The sequence below is a fragment of the Manis javanica genome, chromosome 6, assembly GCF_040802235.1.
Source record: "Manis javanica isolate MJ-LG chromosome 6, MJ_LKY, whole genome shotgun sequence".
Classification (NCBI taxonomy): Eukaryota; Metazoa; Chordata; class Mammalia; order Pholidota; family Manidae; genus Manis; species Manis javanica.
The window spans coordinates 67300618-67310822 of NC_133161.1; the positions used below are offsets into that span (position 1 = coordinate 67300618).

At 35.5% G+C, this 10205-nt stretch overlaps 1 long non-coding RNA gene across 2 annotated transcripts in view; it reads right to left on the reverse strand.

Annotated features, from left to right (window-relative positions):
* Positions 1 to 10205, reverse strand: part of LOC140849907 (uncharacterized) — a 181280-nt gene that overhangs the window by 170469 nt on the left and 606 nt on the right. For both annotated transcript variants that reach the window (XR_012132289.1, XR_012132288.1), the window contains exon 2: positions 7479 to 7600. This is a non-coding gene — a long non-coding RNA (uncharacterized lncRNA). The remainder of the gene's footprint in view (positions 1 to 7478; positions 7601 to 10205) is intronic.

The window sequence follows — 10205 nt, forward strand, 5'->3', positions numbered from 1 at the left end:
AATCACAGCAAAGAACGCAGACCAACCAAATGCTAACTAAAGGCAAAAAATAAAATCAACTACCCACAAAAGCAGTCAAAGGAAACACAAAAGAGTACAAAATAAAACACCTAACATATAAAGAATGGAGGAGGAGAAATAAGAAGGGAGAGAAATAAAGAATCATCAGACTGTGTTTATAATAGTTCAGTAAGTAAGCTAAGTTAGACAGTAAGATAGTAAAGAATCTACCTGTGAACCTTTGGTAATGACGAATCTAAAGCCTGCAATGGCAATAAGTACATATTTTTCAATAATTACCCTAAATGTAAATGGACTGAATGCACCAATCAAAAGACACAGAGGAATAGAATGGATAAAAAAGCAAGACCCATCTATATGCTGCTTACAAGAGACTCACCTCAAACCCAAAGACATGTACAGACTAAAAGTCAAGGGATGGAAAAAGATTTTTCATGCAAACAACAAAGAGAAAAAAGCAGGTGTTGCAGACTAGTATCAGACAAAATAGACTTCAAAACAAAGAAAGTAACAAGAGATAAAGAAGGACATTACATAATGATAAAAGGGTCAGTCCAACAAGAGGATATAACCATTATAAATATATATGTACCCAATACAGGAGCACCAACATATGTGAAACAAATACTAACAAAATTAAAGGAGGAAATAGAATGCAATGCATTCATTTTAGGAGACTTCAATATACCACTCACTGCAAAGGACAGATACACGAGACAGAAAATAAATAAGGACACAAAGACACTGAACAACACACTAGAACAGATGGACCTAACAGACATCTATAAAACTCTACACCCAAAAGCAGCAGGATACACATTCTTCTCAAGTGCACATAGAACATTCTCCAGAATAGACCACATACTAGGCCACAAAAAGAGCCTCAGTAAATTCAAAAAGATTGAAATCCTACCAACCAACTTCTCAGACCACAAAGATATAAAACTAGAAATAAATTTTACAAAGAAAGCAAAAAGGCTCACAAACACATGGAGGCTTAACAACATGCTCCTAAATAATCAATGGATCAATGAACGAATTAAAATAGAGATCAAGCAACATATGGAAACAAATGACAACAACATAAATCCCCAACTTCTGTGGGACACAGCAAAAGCAGTTTTAAGAGGAAAGCACATAGCAATCCAGGCATATTTAAAGAAGGAAGAACAATCCCAAATGAATAGTCTAAAGTCACAATAACTGAAGTTGGAAAAAGAAGAACAAATGAGGCCTAAAGTTAGCAGAAAGAGGGACATAATAAAGATCAGAGAAGAAATAAATAAAATTGAGAAGAATAAAACAATAGGAAAAATCAAATAAAACCAAGAGTTGGTTCTTTGAGAAAATAAACAAAATATATAAGCTTCTAGCCAAACTTATTAAGAGAAAAAGAGAATCAATACACATCAACAGAATCAGAAACGAGAAAGGAAAAATCACGACGGACCCCACAGAAATACAAAGAATTATTAGAAAATACTATGAAAATCTACATGCTAACAAGCTGGAAAACCTAGAAGAAATGGACAACTTTCTAGAAAAATACAACCTTCCAAGACTGATCAAGGAAGAAACAGAAAATCTAAACAGACCAATTACCAGCAACGAAATTGAATCAGTAATCAAAAAACTACCCAAGAACAAACCACTGGGCCAGATGGATTTACCACAGAGTTTTATCAGATAGACAGAGAAGACATAATACCCATTCTCCTTAAAGTTTTCCAAAAAATAGAAGAAGAGGGAATACTCTCAAACTCGTTCTATGAAGCCAACATTACCCTAATACCAAAACCAGGCAAAGACCCCACCAAAAAAGAAAATTACAGACCAATATCCCTGATGAACATAAATGCAGAAATACTCAACAAAATATTAGCAAACCGAATTCAAAAATACATCAAGAGGATCATACACCATGACCAAGTGGGATTCATCTCAGGGAAGCAAGGATGGAATAACATTTGAAAATCCATCAACATCATCCACCACATAAACAAAAAGAAGGACAAAAATCACATGATCATCTCCATAGATGCTGAAAAAGCATTAGACAAAATTCAACATCTATTTATGATAAAAATTCTCAACAAAATGGGTATAGAGGGCAAGTACCTCAACATAATAAAGGCCATGTATTATAAACCCACAGCCAACATCATTCTGAACAGCGAGAAGCTGAAAGCTTTTCCTCTAAGATGGGGAACAAGACAGGGATGCCCACTCTCCCCACTGTTATTCAACACAGTAGTGGAGGTCCTAGCCATGGCAATTAGACAAAACAAAGAAATACAAGGAATCCAGATTGTTAAAGAAGAAGTCAAACTGTCACTATTTGCAGATGACATGATATTGTACATAAAAAACCCTAAAGACTCCACTCCAAAACTACTAGAACTAATATAGAAATTCAGCAAAGTTGCAGGATACAAAATTAATACACAGAAATCTGTGGCTTTCCTATACACTAATGATGAACTAATAGAAAGTGAAATCAGGAAAACAATTCCATTCACGATTGCATCAAAAAGAATAAAATACCTAGGAATAAACCTAACTAAGGAAGTGAAAGACCTATACCCTGAAAACTACAAGACACTCTTAAGAGAAATTAAAGAGGATACTAACAAATGGAAAGTCATCCCATGCTCTTGGCTAGGAAGAATTAATATCATCAGAATGGCCATCCTGCCCAAAGCAGTCTATAGATTCAGTGCAATCCCTATCAAATTACCAATAGCATTCTTCAATGAACTAGAACAAATAGTTAAAAAATTCATATGGAACCACCAAAGACCCTAAATAGCCAAAGCAATCTTGAGAAGGAAGAATAAAGTGGGGGGGGGTATCTCGCTCCCCAACTTCAAGCTCTACTATAAAGCCACAGTAATTAAGACAATTTGGTACTGGCACAAGAACAGAACCACAGACCAGTAGAACAGAATAGAGACTCCAGACATCAACCCATATATATATATGGTCAATTAATGTATGAAAAAGGAGCAATGGACATACAATGGGGAAATGACAGCCTCTGCAAGAGTTGGTATTGGCAAAACTGGACAGCTAAATGTAAGAGAATGAAACTGGATCATTGTCTAACTCCATATACAAAAGTAAATTCGAAATGGATCAAAGACCTGAATGTCAGTCATGAAACCACAAAACTCTTAGGAAAAAAACAGGCAAGAACTCTTGGACATAAATATGAGTGACTTCTTCATGAACAGATCTCCCTGGGCGAGGGAAACAAAAGCAAAAATGAACAAGTGGGACTATATTAAGCTGAAAAGCTTCTGTACAGCAAAGGACACCATCAATAGAACAAAAAGGCATCCTACAGTATGGGAGAATATATTCATAAATGACATATCAGATAAAGGGTTGATATCCAAAATATTTAAAGAGCTCACACACCTCAACAAACAAAAAGCAAATAATCCAATTTAAAAATGGGCAGAGAAGCTGAACAGACAGTTCTCCAAAGAAGAAATTCAGATGGCCAACAGACACATGAAAAGATGCTCCACATCGCTAGTCATCAGAGAAATGCAAATTAAAACCACAGTGAGATATCACCTCACACCAGTAAGGATCGCCACCATCCAAAAGACAAACAACAACAAATGTTGGCGAGGTTGTGGAGAAAGGGGAACCCTCCTACACTGCTGGTGGGAATGTAAATTAGTTCAACCATTGTGGAAAGCAGTATGGAGGTTCCTCAAAATGCTCAAAATAGAAATACCATTTGACCCAGGAATTCCCCTTCTAGGAATTTACCCTAAGAATGCAGCACTCCAGTTTGAAAAAGACAGGTGCACCCCTATGTTTATCACAGCACTGTTTACAATAGCCAAGAAGTGGAAGCAACCTAAGTGTGTGTCCATCAGTAGATGAATGGATAAAGATGGGGTGCATATACACAATGGAATATTATTCAGCCATAAGAAGAAAACAAATCCTACCATTCGCAACAACATGGATGGAGCTAGAGGGTATTATGCTCAGTGAAATAAGCCAGGTAGAGAAAGACACATACCAAATGATTTCACTCATCTGTGGAGTATAAGAACAAAGAAAAAACTGAAGGAAACAAACAGCAGCAGAGTCACAGATCCCAAGAATGGACTAACAGTTACCAAAGGGAAAGGGACTGGGGAGGATGGGTAGGAAGGGAGGCATAAGGGGTGGGGGAGGGGAAGAAAGGGGGCATTACGATTAGCATGTATAATGACGGGGGGCATGGGGAGGGCTGTGCAACACAGACACATAGTGACTCTACAGCATGTTACTACACTGATTGACAGTGACTGTAATGAGGTTTGTGGTGGGGTCTTGGTGAAGGGGGAGCCTAGTAAACATAATGTTCCTCATGTAACTGTAGATTAATGATACCAAAAAAAAAAGAAAAAAAATTAATAAGTTTGTTTACCTTCTCTCCTTTTAATCTGCCTGTTGTCAATTTATGTTATAGACTCAGGTATTGGACCTAGGAGAGAGGAGGTAAGTCTTTTCTCCTCTACACTGTTAAGGTTATATAGACAGTCAATAGTATTGTTAGCTAAATCAATTTTCAGAAACACATATATTTTCTCTTATTTCCATATCATCTATACCCTTCTTTCTTAAAATGTCATCCAGACCAGCAAAACTGGCATCACCTGGGAGACTGTTAAAAATGTAGACTCTCAGACCCTAGGTAGACCAACTAAAAATGAAGCTGCTTTTTAACAAGAGTGCCAGAGACTTGAATGCACACTGAAGTTTAGCTACAAAGCCAGTCCCAAATATTTGCTTTGAAAAATTTTAGAAGCTTTATACCAGATAGGTTGATGGAAGCTAAAGAACCTGCTAGAATATAAACTCTAAGAAAAGAGGGATTGTGTCCACATGTGGCATCTGCAGAGCATATAGCTCAGGGCAGAATCTGTAATGATGTTAAATAATTTTGAGAAGAGAATGGAAAATATCCCTTTATTTCAAAATGAGATTATTGTCAAGTTTTATGGTTTTGAAAGAAAATATTCTCTCTTTTTTTTTACCCACTCCCCATGAGCCAAACCATTAAACATGTATCACACACAAAAATCAACTGAAAATGGATTAAAGATTTAAACTTAAGACCTGAAGCTATAAAATTACTAGGAAAAAACATAGGGAAGAGCTTCATGACATTGTTCTACACAGTGATTTCTTGGATATGACACCAAAAGCACAAGCCACAAAAGCAAAAACAAACAAGTGGAACTACCTCAAACTAAAAAATGCTGCACAGCAAAATAAATAATCAACAGAGTGAAAAGGCAACCTACAGAAGGGAGAAAATACATGCAAACTATATATAACTGATAAGGGGTTAACCCCCACAGAACATATAAGGAATTCCTACTACTCAAGAGCAAAAAAAAAAACAAACCCCAATAACCTAATTAAAAAATTAGCAAAGGACTTGAATAGATATTTCTCCAAGAAGACATACAAATGACCAAAAGGTATGTGAAGATACTTAACATCATGAATCATCAGGGAAACACAAATCAAAACAATATATCACCTCCTGTCTATCAGAACGGACCTCTATTATCAATGAACCCAAAAGGATGTGGAGAAATTGTAATCTTTAAACACTGTTTTTGGAAATGTAAACTGATGGAGCCACTATGGAAAATGGTATGGAGGTATCTCAAAAACTTACAAATAAAACTACTATATGATCCAGCAATCCCACTCCTGAGCATTTATCCAAAAGGACTAAAATCAGGATCTCAAAAAAATATCTGTACTCCCATGTTTGTGGAAGCACTATTCAAATAAATAAGAAAGGGATACAACTTAGATGTCCATTAACAGTTGAATGGATAAAGAAAATATGGTATTGTGGGTAAAACTGCAATATTTCTAGAAATTTCTCACCTGGCCTTAGTGCATGTGTATATCAATAGGTGTTTCCAAGGGGTGGAGAAAAGTAGTCTACCTCCATATCAATAGGTAATAACAAGGGGGAGGAGGGCATATCTGGACCAGGGAGGTTGGGTGGGGTCCCCAGCTGGGTCGTGAGAGACATCTCGAGCAGAAGTGGACGACTGCTTGTAGGCAATAAATGGGTTTCTCCCACTTAATTTTTCCCTTTGACTGATCTTGGTTTCAAAGGTATTTGCCCCTGGGCTGGGAAAATATTTTCCCCCCAGACTTACAGGCATATACATACAATGGAATATTTTTGAGCCTTTGAAAAGAAATTCTGCCATATTTGACAACATGGATGAACCTGGAGGATATTATGCTAAGTGAAATAAGCCAGTTACAGATAGACAAACACTGCATCATGATTCCACTTATAAAAGGTATCTGAAATAGTCAATAGTCAAACTCATAAAAATGGTGAATAGAATGATGGTTGCCAGGGGCTGTGGGGTGAGGGAAATGAAGAATTGCTGAACAGAATATACAAAATGAGTAAATTCTAGAGATCAGCTATACAGCATCATGCCTATCGTTAACAATATGTATTATGCATTTAAAAATGTGTTGAGAGGGTAGATATGTTAAGTGTTCTTACCACAATAAGTAATAAAAGAAAAACACAGATCACAGTAGCATTTAGAGTTAGCTGCAGATATTCAGAGTCTGACTTCATAATTATAGTCTAATTTTCTTAAAGACCTTCAATATCTGTTTCCAGGAAAAGTGAGTAATTTTAAAGGTCCAAAGAGAAAAAAAGAAAATTTGAATAAAGAGCTATAGATTTATATGAAATAAGAGGATGTTCTATGAAAGATATCCCAATCTCTATTTTCTAATATCTCATCCTTTCTACATCTTCCATTGCTGCAAATTGCATATGGTTTGGTTTGCCTCACCCTTTAAAATTTCCATTTTCTCCTAATACAGTTACACTTCATTTATCATAAATGTATGTGGAATTTTGATGATGTTATTGGTAGCTGCCTAAAAGTTGTGACCTCATGGGAAAGGAGGGTCCTGGAGCTGTGCTACATGAATTTAATCTCATCTAGGACCTGCCCCGTGGAGACTCTGAGAGAAGGTACAGCAAATGGTTGTGTTCTGGAGGTTAGAAAGGACAGATAAAGAAGAGAACTATTGCACTGCAAAAGTGCAGTACTTCCTGATGACAAGCATGGATGCTGTGGGAAATAAGCTTTTCTTCTAAGATGTACGCACTGCTAGAGGGTGGGAATCAACATTATTATTCTCCTTTTTACCTCAAACTATTACTCTTCATTGTCTATTTATCATATGTCAGACATTCTTCTGAGTGTTTTACATGAAATAGCTCATTTAATTCTTACAAGAATCTTACTGGGAAGGTAATTATTACTCTCTTCGAATTTGGGTGAACCAAGGCCCCAGATGGAACATAATATTCAGCTGGTTGAGTGGTGGAGCCTGGGGTGATGTCAGGAGAGTGACTGCAGCCAAAGCTTCTTACATACCCTGAGAGAACACCACAGAGACGTGAGGTGCAGGTCACCGTCTTCTGAGTTCTTCACTCTGGCAAATTAGCTGTGCCTTCTTGAAATCAAAATGAAGGTACCTTTCTTTTGGGCATTTCTTCCTGGGTAGACAGAGATAAAGGTCAATCCTGTATGATTCACTCTGCCTAGGTACTGAATGGTCACTCCAGAGCAAACTTAAGAATTCAGATATTTGTGATATAACTAAATCATGTGGATCCTAAGTGAAACTTTGGGAAGAAAAAAATTTGCTTGAGACAAATGGTATCATCTACTGTAAAATCACCTGTTAACCTGATTTCCTTTGATGTTAAACTGATCAACCAATTATAGATATATGATACATAGGTAAAGGCACAGTCTTGACTACAATGCTTATTACTAGAGTGTAGAGGGATTCCTAGCCATAGAGTTTAAGTTAATCTTAAGGTTCAATTTTCTTTTTCATTCTACATCTTTGCCTTCTGTATTTCTGTTTTACATTTAGATATTTTTGCTATTTTCCCATATGTGTATATGTTTAGTAGCATTAGGAAGAAATGACTCTAGGGATTCTTGTGACAGCTGTCCACCTCTCCACACACTGAGATGGTTTGTTTATCCTTTAAGAAATCCCTAAGGATATAATACCAGCTTTACCATTTCTTAACACCATGACTTTGGCCACATTACAACCTCTATGTGCTTCAGTTCCCTCAAGTATTAAATGGATTTAAGTTGTACTCATTCAAAACATACAAAGGGCTTTGCACAGTGCCTAGTATAAATATATATAAAACATTAAATACATTTTCTTTTTAATTGAATTAAATACATATTATTAACCTGTGGAGGGACTGGCTTCTTTGCAAAATATTACCAAAATAACATCTAAGAAACAAAACCCAAATTTAGAAACTTTCAGGATTGGTATGGAAGATGTATTTTAAAATTTAAGTCCCTTGTTTAATAATAGCTAACATATATTAATCACATATTACATGCCAGGTACTAAGCTGTACATGTTATATACATAATCTCATTTAATAGTCATTGTAACTATAAAAATCACTAAAATGTACTTAAGAGAAAGTAAGTAATTTGCCTAAACCCCTTGTTTAGTAGGAATGGGGCCTGGATTTATATCCTGGTCCATTAATTATGTATTCTTATGTGCTTAATTTAACTAAGCAATAATGCCTCTTATACTTTAATAGCTATCATTTTCCAAGGTTTTTCTATGTACCATGACCATTAAAATGAGAAGCTGTTCATTGTACCCTGTGTCACAATTATTTAAATGAGGAGTTATTTCAGTAGTTCTAGCAATCTGGATGTAATGAGTTAGTAAACTTTTTTTTAAATTGGGAACTTAATGCAAGGTTCTTTTTTTAAAATTGAAGTATCATTGGTATACAATCTTATGATGGTTTCACATAAACAACAAGGTAGTCTCAACATTTACCCATATTATCAAGTCCTCACTCTCTCTATTGTGGTCACTATCTATCAGCGTAGTAAGATGCTATAGAGAGTCATTACTTGTCTTCTTCAAATGCAAGGTTCTTTTTATTTATTCTTTAAATTGACTATATTTAGCTTTAGAGGAAAAAATCATTACATTGCCATTGATTTTTTTTTCTTAAAAACTGATATAAACGTCATCACAGATAAATTAAAAAGTAGGCCCAGGAATTAGGATTTGAGATTCCTGACTCCTTAGCCAAATTTTTTATAGCATTTTAAAATATGAGATACACTTCACATAACATATAATTCACCATTTTGAAGCTTACACTTCAGTGGTTTTTATTATTCACTAAGTTTTGCAATCATCATCACTATCTAGTTCCAGAATATTTTTATCACACCACAAAGAAACCCTGTACCTGTTTAGCAGTGAGTTCCAAGTCCTCTCCTCTCCCTCCCCATCTCTTAATCTTTCTCTCTATAGATTCCTCCTTGGGCAAATCATTCCTCTCTGCACAAAATGGTTGTCTCAGATCTATGATTTGCTCTTTTATTCTTTGCTTCCTGAATCAAACTGCCTGTCAGAAATTTCATCTTGGTGTGTGGTTCCCAATGGTATATATAATATGTATGATAGAGGGCATAATAGAGAGTATGAAACTCTGAAAGATCTCATTAACCCTAGCAAATGCTGCCAAAGACTTTAAATGGGGAAATATACTACATACTTTCTACCTTTCTACTCTCTACATTTACTTCCAATTTTAGACTTTCCTCATCTTTTGTCTTAATTTGGTATTTATTAATGTAACATTCGAAATTACATGTACTTTGAATTTGTACTTAATTTGTAGAGTGTTAATATTTTCAGTAGTCAATACAAATCTAAATAATATTATAAGGGTCATCTTATTTTTAAAAAATTTACAGCTAATTACAGATTCCCAAATTCTGGTCCAAATTTGTGCTCTTAGTTGCCCCATTCTTTGTATACCCATGCATTCTGTTCACTTCTCAATTTTCTTTATTGTAGAGATTCAAATGTATTACCATCTTTTATTGTGGTCTATCCGTTTACATGCCTCTGGGTAGAATATGAGTTCATTGAGGGTAAGGACCTTGTCTATACATGTCTGATTTCCAGCACAATGCCTGGTAAATGGTATCAACTAATGTTGTTGAAGGAAGGAATGGAATTTAAATATATAAACAAACACATGTATCAAAATTTACAATAATACTCAAGTATCTGTGTGT